General features: G+C 40.4%; 1 long non-coding RNA gene and 1 pseudogene across 1 annotated transcript; one reads left to right on the top strand and one right to left on the bottom strand.

Annotated features, from left to right (window-relative positions):
* Positions 1–5,110: 5,110 nt before the first annotated feature.
* LOC127354416 (uncharacterized) lies at positions 5,111–5,898 on the top strand. Its single transcript, XR_007881545.1, has 2 exons — positions 5,111–5,258; positions 5,737–5,898. It is a non-coding gene; the product is annotated as an uncharacterized LOC127354416 (long non-coding RNA).
* A 924-nt stretch (positions 5,899–6,822) lies between these two features.
* On the bottom strand, positions 6,823–20,609 carry LOC127355079 (myosin-4-like; annotated as a pseudogene).
* Positions 20,610–21,006: the final 397 nt, after the last annotated feature.

A 21,006-nucleotide genomic window follows, 5' to 3' on the forward strand; every position in this document is an offset into this window, starting at 1 on the left:
GTTGGCATATATGCCCTGTTAATTCTGATATCACAGCCAGTGAAGAGAATTTTAAATTTGGAGAGGCACTCAAATGTCACTGGAGTATAGTTACAGGAGATAAAAAATTCAGGCTGATGTCTTTCCATTAACGCTGGACAAGTTTTATATATCTTTTGGGAACGGACTTTAAGAAGGATTGCCAAATTAAATAATTTAATACCAGAAATGTGTTCCCCGTTAATAACGTTCATATTTTGTGTTGAGGAATGAAAATGCAGTTTTTGAGTGGAAAGGTTTGATAGACTGACTGACTGACTGACAAGTGATTTAATGAAGGGAGTCTGATATCATCTCCAGGGGCAGCTTTCATTTCCAAGTTTTACACAGACTTGGCTTATCATTTGCCTTCTTACTGGCAGATCACGGGGTATCACCATGGTCAAAAATAAATCCAGCTAAGGATGGAGTGATTCAGATTTGGAATAGAGAGAAGGATATATTTATAGGACACATTAAGAAATGTTAACACCATATCTGAAGTTTTAAAAGATCTGTGGATCGATGTAGATCTCACATGTATTTAACTAGAAAATAATAATGTATTAGTTGGTAAGTTAAGGCCATTGCCAGGGATTTATTAAGTGCAATAAAATCTGTCTGTTCATTGTAGTTGTCTCAGGATCGGGTAGAATTGCCAGAAAAGTGCTGAGCTTACACAGAGGATTAAGTAGGAGTCACAACCAAAACAGGTGCTCCACTTGTTTTTATCCCTGGTATTAAAGGAGAGTATGTTACAGATAATGCAGTGTTATGATATGGTTGGTTGCCATGTGTGCAGCATCAAGTGTTGCTGTAGTTAAATTTGCTATAGACCTGAAATAATAATGACAATTAAGGTTCTGCATTGTAACCCTAGCGCTATGAGAAACAGTCCCTTAAGGACTCTCTCCCCAAAATTCAGACTTACGATGATTAAAATCCAGTTTTGTTTGTTAAAGTCAAAGTAATATAAGTGTTTCCATCTTCCAGACTAGTTTCCTCCACGATTACAAAAATGAATTCAAGGATGTGATTGGTTGTTGGATTTCAAATCAGTAGAGGGTGACAATAAAAGTAATATTGTAACTGATTATTTTTTGGAGGAATAACTATAATATTATTACTGAAATTTATTAGTAATTAGTTACACTACTAGTTACTGGGAAAAGTAATAATATTACTGTAATATAATTACTAGTAATGATTTACTGGCCAACCCTGTTTATATATATATATATATGTACATGTGTAACATTCTAGCTGCTATTCATGCTCTTTTGTTAAGAGTAATTTTAGTTCCTACCTTCCTTGTTCATGGGAACACTTATGAGTGTTACAGACTCAGGTTAACATGTGCAACAGTTCATCCTGCTGTAAGTTTTACTGCTGTGCTGTGTTAGTGTGTCGAAGCAAGAAAAAAAGAAAAGTAAATAAAGAACTCTAGCCCATCCTTACCCACAGCCTCTGTCAAGAAACGAGGGTTACAGACTGGTGCCAGGGGTTTTTCATTGTTGACTTAATTAACCAAGACATTCAATCAGCTAACAGGAATTAGTTGAGAGTTGCTGCAGTCTACAGGTCTGGGAGTTGGTTTCATTTTATTTTATACTTGATCACATCATCCATGCAAATGTATATTGTGCATATAGTATATAGTTTTTTCACCCAGCAGTTTAAGTTTGACACTTCTTTCCAGCATGTTGCTGCAGCCATTAGTGGAAAATGTTGAGGACAAGCTGATAATGATGCAGTGAGACACAACAAAGACAGTATTTCACTACAGAGTGGAATTACTGCCATATTTCCATGTGGATGTTAAGGACAAAGAAAGTTTTTCCACTGTGAAAAACTACACTGGAGCTTGCAGTTAAAGCTTGTCAGATGGACAACAGCTAGATATTGCCACAATACTTCCCACCCGCCTTAGTGGAGATGCACTGTCATTATGGTTGTCATTATCACCAGACACAAGGCAGGGCTATGTGGAATGTGGAATGTGGAGTGTTTTGAAGGAAAGGATTTTTGCTTCACTTCCAGACTTTTGTGAATGCCAGGCAGCGCTTGCCTAAGGAACCTTTAGTAGTATATGCTGCAGAACTGACAAGGTTGGTACTGGAGACATTATCTATGGCCAGCCAGGTATTACAATCATTATGCCAGCAGTCAGGATCACTACAGGCACTACAGCCCAGACAGACACAGCTCTTCTGACCACTTCAATGCAAGATACGCACACCAAAATGACTCCTATAGAGACACCTCTTATGCTTTTCTTAAGAGTCAGCTAGACCCAGGTATGATTCACATCTATACTGAGGAAAGACACCCAAAAAAAAGGGAAAGGAGCTATTGTGAGCTTTAAAGCAGACCCCTCTGACATGGAAACAGATGGTAGCAGATGCTGTGGTCCAAGTGTCGGTTGCTACTGCTGATGAGGCCCCACAACAGGTGCTGCCCCCCTCACACAAAAAGTCTACATGCTATATAATAGCCATAATTGAGAACATTGCCAGTCTACCTAGACACAGGTTCACACATATCTCCAGTGAAGACTAATGTCTATTCCATGTCTGAGAGCAAAAGCTATGCAATGCTATGATCTTTTTCCTACTATTTAGTCTTGGCACACTTCCTATTACCATCACGTTTACCCACACTGTTCAGGTTGTCAGAAACGTTACACAACCATTGATTTTAGGTTCGGACTTCCTACGTGCACATCATGCAGTTGTGGATTTAAGGGAAGGCAGGTACTTAGACTGCTCTCCTGAGCTGCAACACTGTCACTTTATCTCCTGTTGTAGTCCCTGCTATGTCACAGATGACTGTTTTACCCAGGGTTCAGGCCACTGTTGGTGTGCCAGATCTTGAAGCTGACTACACAGGTATCTTAGGGCAAGGTCCACTTTGTTTCCAAGGTCTTCTGGGAGCATGCTTACTTGCACCTGTACCAGCAGAACTGATGCTGGCCTCCAAGTTCCAAGTGACATTAGGCTAGGAGATTTTCATCCACTATGCAGAGAGGGTAAGGATGACAACACTATAGCAGAAGTAGACACAGCCACAGCTACCGCGACAGCAGAACCCTCTCTTAAAGAGACATTACCAGATATCGACCTCAGTCACAATAATGATAAACAGCGTCAAAAGCTTGAGCTTTACTGCTGATTCATATTGATGATTTTAGTGCTCATGACCAAGACTATGGACTAGGGTTGTGTACCGTTCACATTTGAATCTATACCAGTACCTGGAATTTGGTACTGGTACCAAATATAACCCTTTTTCAGTACTTTACTTTCACTCCGTAGCAACAAAAATGTATTTTCAGAGAGGAATAACAAATCAACAGGCTTATCTGTCATCTCCCAGCACTGCATCAAGAGTTCAGTAATAAACACAATCCCTATTTAGTAGCTTCAATAATTTATGTGATGCTTTCGAGGTTATTAAGCCACTATTGCCTCCGCACATTCATTAGTTTTAAAGTATAAAGCAAGTCTTTACTGGATCAGTTGTGAAATACATTTGCAGGTTAGGGGTCCCCAGTTAGCTCAGTGGGTAGAGCTGGCCACCCATGTACTGAGACTGAGTCCTTGCTACAGTGGCCCAGGGTTCAAATCTGACCTGCGATCCCTTGATGTGCGTCATGCCCTCTCTCTGCCCCTCTTTCCTGTCTGTCTTCAGCTGTCACTATCATAAAGGCAATAACAGCCAAAAAAGAAAATATATTATTATAAATATTTTAGGTCCAGTTAATGGCAGCTATGGAAATGTATGACAGCTTTACAAAACTATACAGATAATAACTTATTTGTAACAACAGCGCCATGCAGACTGTTATGGACTCCTGGAAACCATAGGCACAGTTTGAACTTTAAGGTTGAGGCTTCACAAAAAATTTTAAAAGAGAAAACATAATCTAGAGGAATCATAAGGTGTACAATAGTCCACCATATCAATTTATGCTTAAAAAAAACGTAAAACTTTCTGTCTGCAGCATTGTCCACTCTTATAACTTATTACTCATTACCAATGTTCGTCAACTCATAACAGAAAATACTCTGTAACTTGTCTTTCTCTGAACGTAGTGTCCACATAGGTGCACCGACTAAAGGTTCCCCTGGAAACTGAAAGTGAATTTTAATTTCTCTCTGGAATCGTTTCTTGATACTTTCTGATGGTTCTATTTTAAAGATGATTTTTTCCCCCTCCCCTTTATATAGTGTATCCTCTTTTCTATTTGAACACTTTATATTATCTGAGTTTTAACTCAACTGTGCATTTTTGAAATATATAAACAAGTAAAAAATGCATACATTCCTAGATGCATTTTTTTGCTATAGCCTCTAAGAGATTCAGTCAGCCACCTGAACCAACACAAACTGTGCCTGTTGCTTGAAACAGATGTAGGCCTGTATTATTGATCTATACCACGCACACAGGTCCTGATGTCTGTGATAAACAATGCCTGTGATAGGTAAATGTCAAATGGCACCACAGCAGTCAGTGGGAGACGGTGTCCAAAATCATGTGGCCTTTTTAAAAAATAACAAGATTACAACAAGATACAAGATTAAAAAATATTAACAGACTCCAAAAATGACCTGGGCCGAAGCTACCATTTTCCGTGGCATTTTCTTAACCCTGAGTTGTTATTGTAAGACACAGCGCAAAATGTCAATTATATATTATATATTTATGTATAAAATTCTTTGTAACAACATTCTTAAATTACCATGGTCATAAGGATCATAATTTAAGATGAAATGGTCCAAGAGTTAAAAGACTGACAAGCATGATAAGTACTGTACAGACTGCTAGCTGCAGTGTTTTGTGCATTTAAATCGCTGGCTTTAATTACTGGTTAAATTAAAATAGAACTTATTTTGAATCTCTACGTTTAACAAACGTAATGTGGGTATGAGACGTGCTCTGAGGGAGATATCAGATTATCAGAGGCCTGTGTTATTTATTTGATGACTGCCAACTTTTTTCCATTTAAGGGAAGGCATGATCAAAAATAGAAAGGCATCTGCAAGTCTGCCATCATGTATAAAGTCAGTCAGTAAAACGATGGCAGAGACTTCTGGAGTGGTACATAAGGAGATATATGCCTGTGTAGTTGGCTATGTAGTTTGTTTCATCAGTAATGTGTGACTTCTGTTAAACCCCAACTATATGTCCTGCCTTACTACATGACAATGATGTGTAAAGCCAATGGATACTGTATTACAGTAAGTGTTTAAAGAAGCCTTTGCATGATGTATGCACATATGTTTTGGCTTTGTTTTATTAATGTGATAACAATGAATGGACGTTTCCTATTTTTCACTTTGATAAGGGACTCTGTAAGTATTTAAGGCTGACCGCTCTGAAATTGTTTTGGTAGTATGGCATATTACTTTAAGAGACTGGTAGAAGGACATTACTGTCAAATTTTAATGTATATTGTTCCTAAATTAGCTATAGACTGCACAGTTGGTATTTTTGCTATGAGATAAACTAAACTGATTCTTTTTTTGTCAAAATTTCACCATGGTACATTGTATTAGGGATTTAGATTTACCATAATGGACAAGGACTGACTGTGTAAAAAGTTAGACATTAACTTTACTTTAATATCAGTAACAGTTAAGTTATCTCCTCACTTGTCCTACCCTGAATAGCAACTTTCAATTGGATTTTGTCTGTTTTCCTGTTTTTCTGTTTTAGCACTAACTGGATACAAGCTAGGAGTGAGAAGGCAACTATGGGGAAGATTGCCCAGATATAGTGTGTGCTCATTGTTAGATTGACCCATTCAGGCTTTGTAATAAACTTCAATCTGTCCCTTTTTGACAATTTGCATTAAACATGTGTACTCCTTTATCGGAATTGATGTTTTCTGTCATGCTATATTAATGGTGAGTAAGTGGTCAAAGTCAGCCAATTGAAACATATTTAGCTTTATCTGCTGTATTTTGTAATATTAATTTTGTTTATATTCAAGTAAACTTACTGTAATATATTCTTGAAATATGTGCAGCTATGTTCTGTCCTGTTGTATATGATTGTTTTCTAGATCATAGATTCATTAAAGGTATTCTCTGTGTTAAAGTTTGGCCACACTTTGACAAATAACACATTTAGTTGATTTTTACATAAAAAATATAAAAACATCAGTGTGGCATGTGCAAAGTTTAGACAACATACACTGTCAGTACTTAGTTATCCTAAGTCTGCTAAATCTTTCTGAAGGTTTTTCGCATTCCCGTGGGGTTTTTGATTTGCCTTTCAAACCAGCATACAAGCAGTTCTCTCTGAGAGTTCTCTTGCTCTTCCAGATCTCATCTTACTCTCCACAGTTTCCCCCCGCCCCTTCATTTTTTTTTCAGAGTCTTACATAGCTGCTTAGAGGAATCTATAGGTACTGAGTGTTCCCACAAGGTTTGAAGAGTCAGAGTATTTGCAAAGGGTTGAAATCAGGCCTAATGAGCTGATGTAAAAATAATCTGCAGAACTCTTAGGTTTCTTAGGCTTCAATTAAGTTGTTATATTTTATATATTTGTTCAATTTATGAAATAAAACAAATGATCCAAAATGTGTTGTTTGTATTTTTCAAGGGGTGGCCAAACTTTTGCATAGAACTGTACTCATGCTAAAATCAGCTATGGGGATACTAAGCAGAAGTATAATATAGAGTAAATAATACAGATAAAATGTGATTATTGCAGTTTATTGACATTATAATAAAACATTTCAACAGCTAGTTCATATTTTATGCACTCTGTCAAAAGGCTCCAAAAGGATGTTTTCTCCTATTCAGCACTCTCAACCTGGAAAAAAGAAGGGAAAAAAAATATTCAGCATGTATTACCAACATTTAAGCTTCTTAAAATTAATTTCACATTCACTATATCAAGTCTCTACACACCTCTATGCAAAGTAAATAAATAATGGTATAAAGAATACATTTAGATCATGAATTGAGTTAAACATTCACATTGAACTGAACTGCCCACGTAGTCATTTTCTGTGAATTCTGATCACACATACCTTTCCAGCATCACAGCTCTTGACTCTCAACTTGTTGACCTGGGACTCAGCGATGTCAGCACGCTCCTGAGCTTCCTCCAGCTCATGCTGAACCATGCTAGCCGATTCCTCCTGTGAAGTGTTTAGAATTAAGAGTATTTTTTAAATCATATGACTATAGTTTCTTATAGCGTCATTAATGAATTAACTTACTTATATGTAAGATCACAAAACACTTGACTTACAGCCTCCTCAGCCTGTCTCTTGTAGGCCTTGACTTTGACCTGAAGCTTGTCCACCAGATCCTGAAGTCTGGTCACATTCTTCTTGTCCTCCTCAGTCTGTACATATATATAAAGAAATTCCAATGATGTATAAATACATAATTAAGACATTAAGAACTCACAGTAGTTTTTAGTTAAATAATAAATCACCTGGTAGGTCAGCTCCTTCACTCTATGCTCATATTTGCGGACACCTTTAACAGCTTCAACTCCACGTCTCTGCTCACCTTCAACTTCACTCTCCAGCTCACGCACCTGAAATGTGATAAATAAAAGTTTATAAAAGAATTTCAGTTCATATATATATATATATATATATATATATATATATATATATATATATATAAAGCATAGAGATAAATTAGAATTGAACTGACTCAGTGTAAGTCAGATGTACATTCCGAAAAAAGCCATTTATAGTATATGCAGTTCATACCCTGGACTCCAGTTTCTGGAGCTGCTTCTTGCCACCCTTCATAGCAAGGTTCTCAGCCTCATCCAGACGATGCTGGAGGTCCTTGACTGTGACATCATGGCAACCTGAAAAGATGTGCAGTTTGGAATTGGAATTTTAAGTCTTGACATTATTGGTCAAGTGTCAGGAAGAATTTGGTGAAGTAGTTTTTTTACATTAAAAGAGGACTCACATCAGTGATAGCCTTTTTGGCTTTCTCCTCAGCATTTCTTGCTTCCTGAACTGAATCCTCCACTTCACCCTGAACCTGGACAAGGTCAGAATCCAGCTTCTTCTTGGTGTTCATAAGACTGGTGTTCTGAGAGTGAAGCAGTCCGACGCGCTCACTGGCATCAACCAACTCCTGCTCAGCCACTTTGCGTCCTCTCTCTGTCTGCTCCAGAGCAGCTCTCAGCTCCTCAATCTCAGCCACCATCAGGCCATTTCTGCGCTCCACCATGGCAACCTGCTCCTTCATGTCTTCCTGTCCTCTGACAGCATCATCAAGGTGCAGTTGGGCATCCTGACAACAAAAGAAAAACAGTGAACCATCTGTACTCTTTTTATTGCTTTTTAAATAAATTATCATATAAACCTCACCTTGAGCTGTCCCTGGACATTCCTCAGTTGTTTCTGGGCCTCAGCAGCCTGCCTGTTGGAATGACTCAGCTGAATCTCCATCTCATTCAGGTCTCCTTCCATCTTCTTCTTGACTCTCAGGGCATCATTACTGCTTCTCACCTCAGAATCAAGAGTGCTCTGCATGGAGTCAATCACCCACTGGCTGTTCCTCTTGATCTGCTCCATCTCCTCATCCTTCTCTGCCACCTTCCTGTCAACCTCACCTTTGATCTGGTTGAGCTTGGCCTCCTCATGTTCCAGTGTACCCTTAAAAAATCACAAACACAGCAAAATTACTTCTTGCAGAAACAAAATCAAAATGAATGTATTTCATCATATAAGTGGTCCGATACTGAAATCAAGAGTTTACCTCAGCTTCCTCCAGTGCCGACTGAATTTCAGACTTCTCAGTCTCCACCGTCTTTTTGGCCTTCTCCAGCTCATGGATACTCTTTCCAGTCTCACCAATCTGTTCAGTCAGATCTGAGATCTCCTCTATAGAGCAACCAAAGTCAGAATATAGTTAATAGCAACCTACGGAAACTGTCCTGCAAGATAGTTAGGAAAATATGTTTTAGTAATTAAAGAAGAACATACTTTAAAAGGAATATTTATCCCTTTGATTCAGAGTGATGAGCCCAGGGGTTAAGCCAAATTCAAAAGGTATAAGTGTCTCCTCAGTATTGGAATGTTGTTTGGGCAATAATAGTTTAAGTTCATACAAGAGAGTTTTGAACACCATTCAGGTTCATAAACTACTCTTGTAAGGGTGAGAGAAGGACCCACACAAGACTAGTTACATTTTCAAATCCAGTGAGATTGGCATACGTTGCAGGTTCTTGTTCTCTCTCTTCAAGGTCTCCAGATGATCCAGAGCCTCCTCATAAGAGTTCTTCATCTTAAACAGTTCAGTGCTGAGAGAGCGAGCCTCCTTCTGGGCTCCTTCCAGCTCTGCCTGGCCCTCTTCATACTTCTGTTTCCATTCTGCCAGGACCTAGAATTATATAGATAAGTAACACTGATTACTTGCTAAGAAAGATTTTTGATTCCCTCGAATCAATGTGGTCTTGATTTCCTTTTACCTTATCAAAGTTCCTCTGCTTCTTGTCAAGGTTGGCAGCCAGACCATTAGCTCTCTCCACATCAATCATGAGGTCCTCCACCTCACCCTGCAGCCTCGGTTTGGTCTTCTCCAAAGAGGCGCACTTTGAGTTCACAGCCTCAATGGTTTCCTCAGCATCCTGCAGGCGTTGGGCAAGCTTTTTCCTGTAGTCAAGTATTTTCAAATTGAATTCAGCAAAAACATGTGAAAATACTGAATTAAAAATCTATTTATGAAAGAAATAGTAGAAAGCTTTTATGTACTTTGCTTCCTCCAGCTCCTCTGTGCGCTGGATAGCATCAGTCTCATATTTGGACCTCCATTGAGCCACCTCACTGTTGGCCTTGGACATTCCTAGCTGCAGCTCAGCCTTGGCCTCCTGCTCCTCCTCAAACTGCTCTCTGAGCAGATCACAGTCATGGCGGGCCGACTGAACAGAATGGGCTAGGGCGTTCTTGGCCTGTTGAACATTAGTAACTTACCTGTGAAGCCAACAAAAAGGTTGTTACTTTTTTTCTTTTCTTTATATACATTTTTGGGGGATTTTTATTGGCTAGGACAGCTGAAGAAAAACAGGAAATGGAGAGAGAAAGGGGATGATACGCAGCAAAGGGCAACAGGTCAGATTCTAACAAATGTACTTTTTCAAGTTGAAACATGATTTAGTAATTTTTGGATCATATCATATATATATATATATATATATATATATATATATATATGCTACTAAGCATCAAGTGATGTTAATCTTTCTTTTCATTATCTGACAAAATGTAGTTTTTAAAAAGATTTCACTTAGCAATAATTGCAATACATCTGTATAGATTATGTTGCACAGATTATTGCTATGTGACTAGATGATTGAGGTTTGATGTTTTGAATTCTTACTGCGGTATTATGGTAGGTTTATGGTAAGTTTTTTTTAATGACTACATTTGAAAAGGAGAACTCAGTTCAGCTCTTGTCAACATCTAATAACAGGACATGTGAACTAGTCATACCTTTACTTTCTCCTCTATGTGTCTCTTTAACTCCTCAATTTGCTGAGTGTAGGCCTGCTTGCCCCTGGTCAACTGGGATACAAGAGCTTCCTTCTCTTCCAGTTGGCGGGAAAACTCACCTAAATGTAAATATGTAAATGTTTTTTCTCAAAATGGTCATTACTGTTTTCCAGTATTTGTTTTTATTACAGGTGACTTACCATTCTCTGTCTGCAGTCTGGCCTTCTGTCCATTAATGTCATTCAGCTGGCGGACATTCTCATCATTTTTGGCTTTAAGTTCACTGAACTGGTCCTCAAGAGTTCTGCACATTTTTTCCAAGTTGCCCTATAAACAACAAAACATGATGTATGTTCAGTATTTTTATTGACATATTTATTAGCTTATGTATCTGAGCATTGCATATAAACAAACCCCATACCTTAGCTTTGGCAACAGCCTCCATGTTGCTGGAGAGGTCATCAATCTCCATTTTGTACTCGCTCTTCTCTTTCTCCAGCTTCTGCTTGACACGCTGGAGGTTGTCGATCTGCTCTCCCAGCTCTGCAACACTGTCAGCCTGTTTCTTGCGGAGCTGCTGCAGTAGCCTCATGCTGCAGGGTTGACTCTTCAAGATCACGACGCAGCTTCTGGAACTCAGCCTCACGTTTCTTGTTCATCTCAATCTGAGCAGCTGTTGCTCCTCCAGCTTCCTCAAGCCTCTCGCTGATCTCTTCAAGCTCCCTGGAGAGATCAGCCCTCTGCTTCTCAACCTTAGCCTGGCAGCTCTCTCAGCCTTAATCTCTTCTTCCAGCTCCTCAATACGACCCTGGATTTGAATATAGTAATATCAAGAAGATTATTTAACTGTGACACACTCCCAGCAAGTTCTTTTTGATTCACTGGGTTTACTATTCACCTCAAACACGTTACCTGGAGTTCCTTGATCTTCTTCTGAAGCTGAGTGCAAAGAGACTGTTCATCCTCAATCTTGCTGAGGAGCTGGCTAGTCTCAAAGTCTTTCCTTGATGAAGATACCAAGAAAGCTGTTATTGTTAGAGTTTGTACTGTCGAATTTGATATGTAAGATATTGAAAGGAGGACTGATAACCTTAAACAAACCAAAAACGTACTTCTTGATTTTCTCGTCAGATTGCTGTTTGTCATTCTCCAGATCCATTATGGACTCCTGGGCCAGTTTCAGATCTCCCTCAAGCTTCCTCTTGGCTCTCTCAAGGTCCATGCGGAGCTTCTTCTCTTGCTCCAGTGATCCCTCGAGCTATCAGATGACAGTAATGATAGTTGATTTGAGCGGTTCATTAGACAACATCAATATCATTTAATCAAGACTTTAAGAAAATCATGAAATGTTTACATTATTGGTTTGAACTTGTATTATGGAAGGTCAACTTTAAAACACAAGCTACTTCACACTAAGAGCACACTATTTTTTCTTACATCGTCCACTTGCTGTTCCAGCTTTGTCTTGGCCTTGGTCAGAGTGTTGACTTTGTCTTCCTCTGCCTGGAGATCATCAAGTGTTTGCTGGTGGGACTCTTGGAGGGCTTTCTTCTCTTTAGTTAACTTGGCAATAGACTAATCTTGAGATGCCATCTCCTCTGTCAGGTTTTTCACCTAAAATTATGTGAAAAGTGCATTAGTTCCATCATGTTATGTCCACATAGTCTATATGCTTATACAAATGTATGTAGAATGTTGTATGTAAAATCATTTGAACCTTGTTTTCTGTGGCATGTTTCTCCTTCTCCACTTTAGCCAATGTGAGCTCCAAGTCATCAATGTCTTTCTTCAGTTCAGAGCATTCATCCTCCAGCTTCCTCTTCTTAGCAGTCAGCTCAGCATTGATTTCCTCTTCATCCTCCAGTCTCTCAGTTGTCTCTCTGAGTTTGGCCTCAAGCTGGATCTTGCTCTTAATGAGCCCTTCACATCTTTCCTCAGCATCACCCAGACTCTCACCTTCCTATAGTACATTTTGAACATACAATAAGTTTGTTAGTTTATTTTCTTAGTTAAAGATTTAAATATTCATTGGTTTTAGTTAATTGTCCTTTTAGTTGATCTACAACTTTGCTAAGACACATAGATAATAAGAAGACTTCTTATCCCAACTAGATATATGTAAATGTAAGCAACAGTGTTCCATTAGTAAAGTGTTTATGTGAAAGAATCACACTTTCTTTTGGTCTCTACTTACTGCTGCCACTTGCAGTTGCAGGTCATTCTTTTCCTGCATCAGGGAAACCATCTTCTCCTCCAGTTCCTTCTTCTTGGCCAAAGCAGCAGCTAGGTCTGTTTTCATCTTATCGTAGTTCTCCTTCATCTGCTGGAGCTCCTTCTCAGTTTCAGCACTCTTCAGAAGAGGCTTGATCTTGAAGTACAGTTTCAGCCACGGCCAGTTCTTCACATTCATCCAATCCAATCCAACTTTATTTGTTAAGCACTTTAAAAACAACCAAAGTTGACCAAAGTGCTGCACAGGAGAATAAATAGGACATCATAAATGTAAACAGTGATGGTGATGATGAAGACCACTGTGAGGAATATAGACAGTGATGGTGATAACACTGGAAAGTTCCCGTGGCAGACAACACGGACGAAGTCCGACGGCGATGAGCTCAATGTCCGGGCTGCAGACGCTCTTTCACACAGTCGTGCCCGGCGTTACACCACCTGTTGTTTATGAGCACGGACAGTCCCCCTCCTTTCTTCATGCCGGTTGCGGTGGTGTCCCTGTCGGCTCGAACCGTCTGGAAGCCGGGAATGGTGACGATGGAGTCCGGTATCTGCTCGATGATTGCAGGGATGTAGAGTTTAAAGCTCCTCTTCTTCATCCTCCATTTAACCCCCGCTCTGCAGCCTCACCGTCTCCTCAGCTCCTCCGGTATCGGTATCCTGAAAAGAGCAGACACAGTCTGGAAGGAACCACCCTTCTTCTATCCACCCTTCTTGCTCCCAGCAGCCTCTGTTTTGCAAAATAATTTAATTTCATTAATGTAATTGAATAATTAACACTGTAATAAGTGCTGTAAGTTTTCTTCTCTGTTGTCATTAGCTTCTAACTAGGCCTAGCCCAAGTTAAAGTTTCTTCCCTTCACTACAAATTTACTAAACTGTGACTATATAGCTAATAAATAAAGGGCAATGTTGCTCAATATTTGTAATAGCAGAAAATAGTTTAGCAGGTAAAAACATCTGTATCGTATATCCTGAGTCTCTGTATAGTCTTCTCTGCTCATTTCTTACCTTCAGCTCAAGCATGAACTGCATACAACATACACAGAAGTTTGTGGGAAGCCTTCTGGTAGAGCTGAACGACTGAGTCATTCAGAGGGTCCTTGTTCTTCTCCAGCCAGCCAGTGATATTGTAGTCCACTGTACCAGCATAATGAACCAGGGAGAAGTGAGCTTCAGCCTTGCCATTTCCAGGCTTTGGCTTCTCAAAGGCCTTGGTCTTGCCAAGATGCTGGTCATGCAGCTTGTTCTTGAAAGTTGTGTCAGAGGCCTTGGGGAACATGCACTCCTCTTCAAGGATGGAGAAGATGCCCATTGGCTGAGAAGAATTTACATGTCATATCAAAAGTTAAACTGAAGAAGCAATCATTTACACGTGAATAAAGAAATCACGTCTACCAGAGTGGTTACTTTTTACCTTCTCAATAAGCTCAATGCAGGCAGCCAAGTCCATACCGAAGTCAATGAACTCCCATTCGATACCTTCTTTCTTGTACTCCTCTTGCTCCAGGACAAACATATGTTGGTTGAAAAACTGTTGCAGTTTCTCATTGCTGAAGTTGATGCAGAGTTGCTCCAAGCTGTTGTACTGTAATTACAAAAGGGTATTTATAATTTCATGGCAAAATAAGGTTGAACTTTAAAACTGCTCATATATTTTTCAACAACTCACATCAAAGATCTCAAATCCAGCGATATCCAACACTCCAATAAAGAACTGTCTTGCCTGCTTTGTGTCCAACATCTCATTGATACGAACGACCATCCACAAGAACATTTTCTCATAAATGGACTTGCACAGAGCACTGACAGAATTGTTGACCTAGAAATAAGGATTTTAGTGTTCAGATTTCTCCGACTATTTTCTTATCAAAATGAAAATGTTTCCCTAATTTTCCAAAAATTGAATTTTCTTTTTAGTACCTGTGGCGCAGTCTGACCTTTGGTCACCATTTCGTTTCCGACCTTGACTCTTGGGTAGCACAGACATTTCAGCATATCAGCTGAGTTCAGGCCCAAGAGGTACACGATTTTATCAGCCTCTTATATGTAGAAAAATTAGAAAAAGTACTAAATACACATTAACTCTTGCATTTTTTGACAAACAAAAAAACTTGGATAATCAGAATGTACATTTTTAGCAATTACCCTCATTGCCATCAGGTTCAGCCTGCTCCTCGCGCTGCTTCTGCTTGAATTTCATGTTGCCATGATGCATCACAGCTCCAGTCAGCTTGTAGATGCCTAACTTCTCCTCAGCAGTGAAGCCCAAGATGTCAATTGCAGTCTGCAATTTAAATGAAGAAAAGTTATTGGTAAGTAAAACATTTTGCCCAATATACTATCAATTTAAATTGTTGTCTTACATCAGTTGCATCAAACTCCTCCACATCATTAATGCTTTTGACAGTGATTTCACCCTGACTGATCATTGGGTAGTCATAGGGGTTGGTGGTGATCAGGAGACACAACAGTGTTGTTTTGAGTTTTTGCTGATATTGTTTGAATTTCTCTTTTAAACTTGTGTAGTAACATACCTAGGATATCAGGCTTGTGGCCAGTCATCAGCTGATAGAAAATATGGTAGCTCCTCTCAGCAGACAACTGGAAGGTGACGCGGGACTTCTCCAGCAGATCTAACATAAACTTCAAGATTACTTTATTACATTATCAGAGACCAGCTTTCAATCCAGATGAATCTTGACTCACACCAAAGCTGAAACTTACATGTTTCAATATCAGCTGAAGCCGGCTTGCCAGTAGAGCCAAAGTGGATCCTGATGAATTTACCCTGGACAACCAGATTATTAAAAACATCAGATTTTGTAATTTAGCAACAAAAAAAGTATTAAGATATTCACACTATTACTTACAAAATGAGAGGAGTTGTCATTCCTCACAGTCTTGGCATTACCATAGGACTCCAACAGAGGGTTGGCTGCAACAATCTGGTCCTCAAGGGAGCCCTGCAAGAGAAAATTTTTGTTACATGAGCTATAACATCAAATTAAATTTTCTTTGACAAACACTTCTATCTCAAACAACTAATTTTACCTGCATCTTGCCAGGTATTGGCTCAGCCTTCTTAGCTCCAATAGCTGCAATTGTTGCAAAGTACTGGATGACACGCTTGGTGTTGACAGTCTTTCCTGCACTAGATTCTCCACTGGGGTATGAGAGACACATTATCAAGATTCTTACCAAGATTTTTGTTATTTCAATACGTTTTTGATTAAGGTAAATTCACCCTATGTATACATACACTCTAACATTAGTAACTTTGGTCTTACCAGTGTGCATGGCCTGATAGGCATTGTCAGAGATGGAGAAGATGTGGGGTGGTGCCTCAATCCTCTTCTTGCCTCTGTATGCTCCCACAACTACTGCATCATAAACAAGAAGCCACTTATAGGGATTCACGACAACGCAAAACAACCCAGAGTAGGTCTGTAATAGAGAGCATGAATATTGTGTTACCATTTAGATATATATATCTACATACGTATATACACATAGCATTTTTATTGTATAGTGGGAACTCACGTAGATCATCCATGATGCATAACGCTCTTTGAGATTATACAGCACGCAAGGCTCATTGAGGTGGGTCATCATGGCCATGTCCTCAATTTTGTCATACTTTGGAGGATTCCTTTGATGGATGTCATCCTCTTTTACAGTGACTGTCTGAGTATGAAATATAGTTTAACGTTTTTACTAAGAAATAATTTCAAATAAAAAGGTTTATCAGATGGATGCCATTGTTGTTTACAGTGTCATCTTGAATAATCATCTTAAAATACAATGATAAACAAATACTTCACTAAATGTTGTACTAAGATATTGTTTTAATGATATCCTCCTATACAGAAGATGGAAATTGATTGGCTGGTTTTATTAGAGAAAAATAAAATGAGTAATGTACCTTTCCAGTGTCCGTCTCCACTGTGGCTTTGCCTCCCTCTCTCTTTACCAGTTTACCCTTGAGGTACATCTCAGCGTCATCAACCACGAAGAAGGCAGTTCAGTCAGGACCACTTTCGTCAAAATATCTTATAATCCAAGCAGAATTACATTTGGCGGTATGGCTCTGTGCTGGGACCTCCTTGTCCTTCCGCGTGCCTACGTGGAAAACCTTAAGGCAGGGAGAGCACACCTCCCTGCCCTTCCATGTGCATACATGGAAAAGTTTAAGACAAGGAGAGCGGCAGCAGAGACCCCCCAGGGTACAGAACAGAGCAGCATCAATGGCAATCAGAAAATGACATTGATTAATTAGAAACAACATAAAAAGGAGGAGCTGGGGTGGAGGTGGGTGCAAAAGGCTTGTAGAGGGAGCAGCGGAGATAGGCAGGCAGGCTAAAGCAGCTTAAATAAGGCGCCATGTAGATGTTTGCCAATTGGATGCTTGAGGAAATCAGGTGAGCTGTCAGCTGACTGTGTATGGTATCCAATGGGAAGCTTAGAGGAATCAGCTGATGTATGTTTATGACTAGCTGTGGGCTCCTATGATATAGCTGTAACTGAAAGCTAAGCCTGACTTCGTGCCCGGCCTGAACTAACGCTATGCTCAATTTCAGTCAGGACCACTTTCGTCAAAATATCTTATATTCCAAGCAGAATTACATTTGGCGGTATGGCTCTGTTCTGGGACCTCCTTGTCCTTCTGCGTGCCTACGTGGAAAACCTTAAGGCAGGGAGAGCACACCTCCCTGCCCTTCCATGTGCATACATGGAAAAGCTTAAGACAAGGAGAGCGGCAGCAGAGACCCCCAAAGAACCATACCAGGCAACCTCCCTTCCATGAGCTACATGGAAGTGCCAGTAAGAGGAGCCAGCAGGACTATAAATCAATACGTCTAAGCAGAAAACGAGTTGAAGTACATGGCTAAGTATACTAGAGATATCCCCAGAAATTGCTATACATTAATGAATTTAAGCCGGAAATTACAGGGCACTCATTGCTTTTGAGCATCAAGAATTGCTTGGCCTCAGGCCGGAGATATCGTTCGTAAGCAGATAATGAACATTACCCATAGCCTTAGCGTCGAGACAGGAGCTACGGATGCTGCATTGTTGCTGCTCCTATGCGAATTGAATGGAGGAGTTATTTAATGTAGATTAGCTAAGCCAGATCGCATATACTGAGCAGTAGATAGCCTGTAGGATTGCATGGTTGTGTTTAGAAAAATGGGGGGCAAGTCAGGCTGGATGGCGCTGCCTCCGGGCACAGCTGGCGAAATTCTGCAATCAAACCGGGACAAAATCAGCAATTGTTATCCAAGCATGGAATATGAGATGCTCTAATAATGAATTTACCCAACATAGATAACCAAGTGAGGCACCTTACAAATCTATTAATGAATGGAACTGAAGAACGCCCTTGTAAATGATGTTGGCAGTTGCCTCATTGTTGCAAAAAACATGATGTTTCCTTGACCAGTCTTTTCCCCACAGAAACATGAAACAACAATGTACATTCATTAAAAAGGTAGAAGAGGCATTAGCTGGCGAGATGACAGTATTTTAGCCATATGTCTGTGAACCACTGATTATTAAAATACCCCCCCAAAACCTACAGAAGGGCGGTTATCATACAGGTCAATCATGCCACTTCTACTGTATGCTTGAATTAATTATATCTCCATTATGTCTGTACACAACACCGAAAACTGTGGATCCATTGCTCTTCCCTAAATGCCCCTCGTGTCTGCTCCCTGTCTTCTAAGCTCAGCAAAGCTGTCCATTAGTGATCTAGTAGATCATAGCAGTCACACTATTAGACCTTGCTGTTGACATAAAGCTCCCAGGGTGAACTGGCACACAGTGTTCGATTCATTTATATGTACTCAATATGCTGCATCTTTTATAATTAATGGCAAATGATGATTCTAGCTGCTCATTGTAAAAGAAGGAGATGCCATACCATTATCACACAGAAGAGATCGGGACTGGGGCTCGGATCTGCAGCCCTCATCCAAGCTCACCATATCATGGAGTTCTCTATAAATCGGAGAGGTCCAGAAGCCTGGATATAAGGGAACTTCCCTTATATCACACATGCCAATTTAAGATGTCTAAGCAAGGAGAGCAGTTCTCTTTTGGAAATTACTACTGCCTGCTGCTTTCATTACCTCTCTGATGCGATTTGCATCAGTACACTATCTAGAGTGAAGCCTAGAACTCTAGCCTTACAGGGCCTGATGTTTCTCCTTGGATAGCAGAAGACCTAATGTTTTAAAGGTATATTTAGGAGCAAAAATGCATGGTCTGATTTTGAATTGATAGTCAACTAACAGAAAATCGTCTACGAGATGGAGCACGAAAGCAGTTGCAGTCATTAAAAGAATCCAGCAGAGAGCCTCTGACAAGTGTCAAATATGTGGGGCTGCTGTAACAACTAAAGGTGAGCCTAACTGAGAAGTAAATTTCTCTTCATTTAAACCAAACAGATACCAATGTGAAGGTGTAATACATGACTTAAATGCATATGTGACATCTGCCTTGGCTAGCCATGCGCCTCTACATGCTTCTTTAATCAACTGATGGCATTGTAGATTATAGCATAAAATAAGGAAAAAGTGCCAGAGGATTTAAACTATTTATGCCTTAGTTTCGCCTTTGCAAGAGCAGATAAATTAATAATTATGTTTATTTATTTTCCCTGAATATTTCCTGGTAGCTATACCTTAATGCTTGTTGAGAAGGCGATTTATGAATGGACCAATATGAACCTTTGTTATCCTTTCTTCAGTAAAGCATCAACTATCTCAGCTCTTCAAAGCAGATTGTAGGTTTTGCAACCAAGTCAGCCCAGCTAAGAACCATGAACCAGCCCTATAACAGATAATTCACTAACAGCATTTAGATGCTTTCTTAGCTCCTTCCCCAGCTCAGGGACGTTTACTGGGGTTGAAGGCTGATCTCTCATGAGAGGCAGCACGTTCTTCCCTATGGTGATTGGGACTGCACTTCCGAGCATTCTCGGCGGGAATGTGACGCCGTCAAAACAAGCTGCTGTGACGTCATCGTCAAGCGCTGCACCTGTGGGACCATGCGCTCTACCTGCAGACAGCGAAGAGGGAAACAGGCCAACTGCGGACGAAGACTGGCCGGCCTGACGTGCCGACCCGAACCCTGGACCCTTGAACCCATGACGGCAAGCGACAACCGGATGTTGGACAGAACTGACAAGCAAGACAGGTGTAGCCGGCCGCTGCGCCTGGGACCCGCGCTCCCCTGGAAGGCAGCGCAGCGCAGCGCCGGAGCCGGAGCCGGAGCCGGAGCCAGAACCGGAACCGGAGCCGCAGGAGCAATCCTCCCCCCTTCTGCGGACCCTCCAGAACCAGAGCAGCCGGACACAACGGCGGGTGTTGTTCAAAGCGACACTCTCCCAAACAGCCGAGATCGCTGCTGAGACTTCACAATGCAATCGACCCGCCGTGATACTCACCGCAGACAGGACAAGTAGAAACAAACGACAAACCACAAGTAACGCACACAACATCCTGGCAAACAGGCTTGTAGAGGGAGCAGCGGAGATAGGCAGGCAGGCTAAAGCAGCTTAAATAAGGCGCCATGTAGATGTTTGCCAATTGGATGCTTGAGGAAATCAGGTGAGCTGTCAGCTGACTGTGTATGGTATCCAATGGGAAGCTTAGAGGAATCAGCTGATGTATGTTTATGACTAGCTGTGGGCTCGTATGATATAGCTGTAACTGAAAGCTAAGCCTGACTTCGTGCCCTGCCTGAACTAACGCTATGCTCAATTTTTGGCATTAAATGGAGCAGCTTGTGCCTCAATCCTCTCCCTCTCTGGTTTCCGGAGATATATGGCGGCTGGGCCATAGGCCTCCATCTCTGCATCTGTATTCATGGTCACACTTCAGGGGAGACTGAAAAAATAAAGAATCCACCATAGTGTTAACATATCAACATGATATAGCTGATGGTTGAGATTTCGTGTTTTTATGGCGACATCTTTTACCTCAGCTTGTTCCAAAAGAGAATGAGTGGTGCCCTGTGCGTGGCAAGATGCTATAAAAAGAGTACAGTAACTTGTTTCAGTTTTTTTTATTTTATTATTTAAATTTTAGAGCATTAGAGGGTAAAGGTGGCTAAATGTCTTCAGACTTGAATAATATATGGTCATGACTCAGTTGAATCATTAAAGTTCAGTACTCTCCCATTTCCTCAACTGCCCCCAAACCTGTGAAATAGCCTTGATTTTAATGATCATTAAGTGTATATGTGTGATGACACAGGGTGTGTAT

Source organism: Dicentrarchus labrax, unplaced genomic scaffold (genome assembly GCF_905237075.1).
Source record: "Dicentrarchus labrax unplaced genomic scaffold, dlabrax2021, whole genome shotgun sequence".
Lineage (NCBI taxonomy): Eukaryota > Metazoa > Chordata > Actinopteri > Moronidae > Dicentrarchus > Dicentrarchus labrax.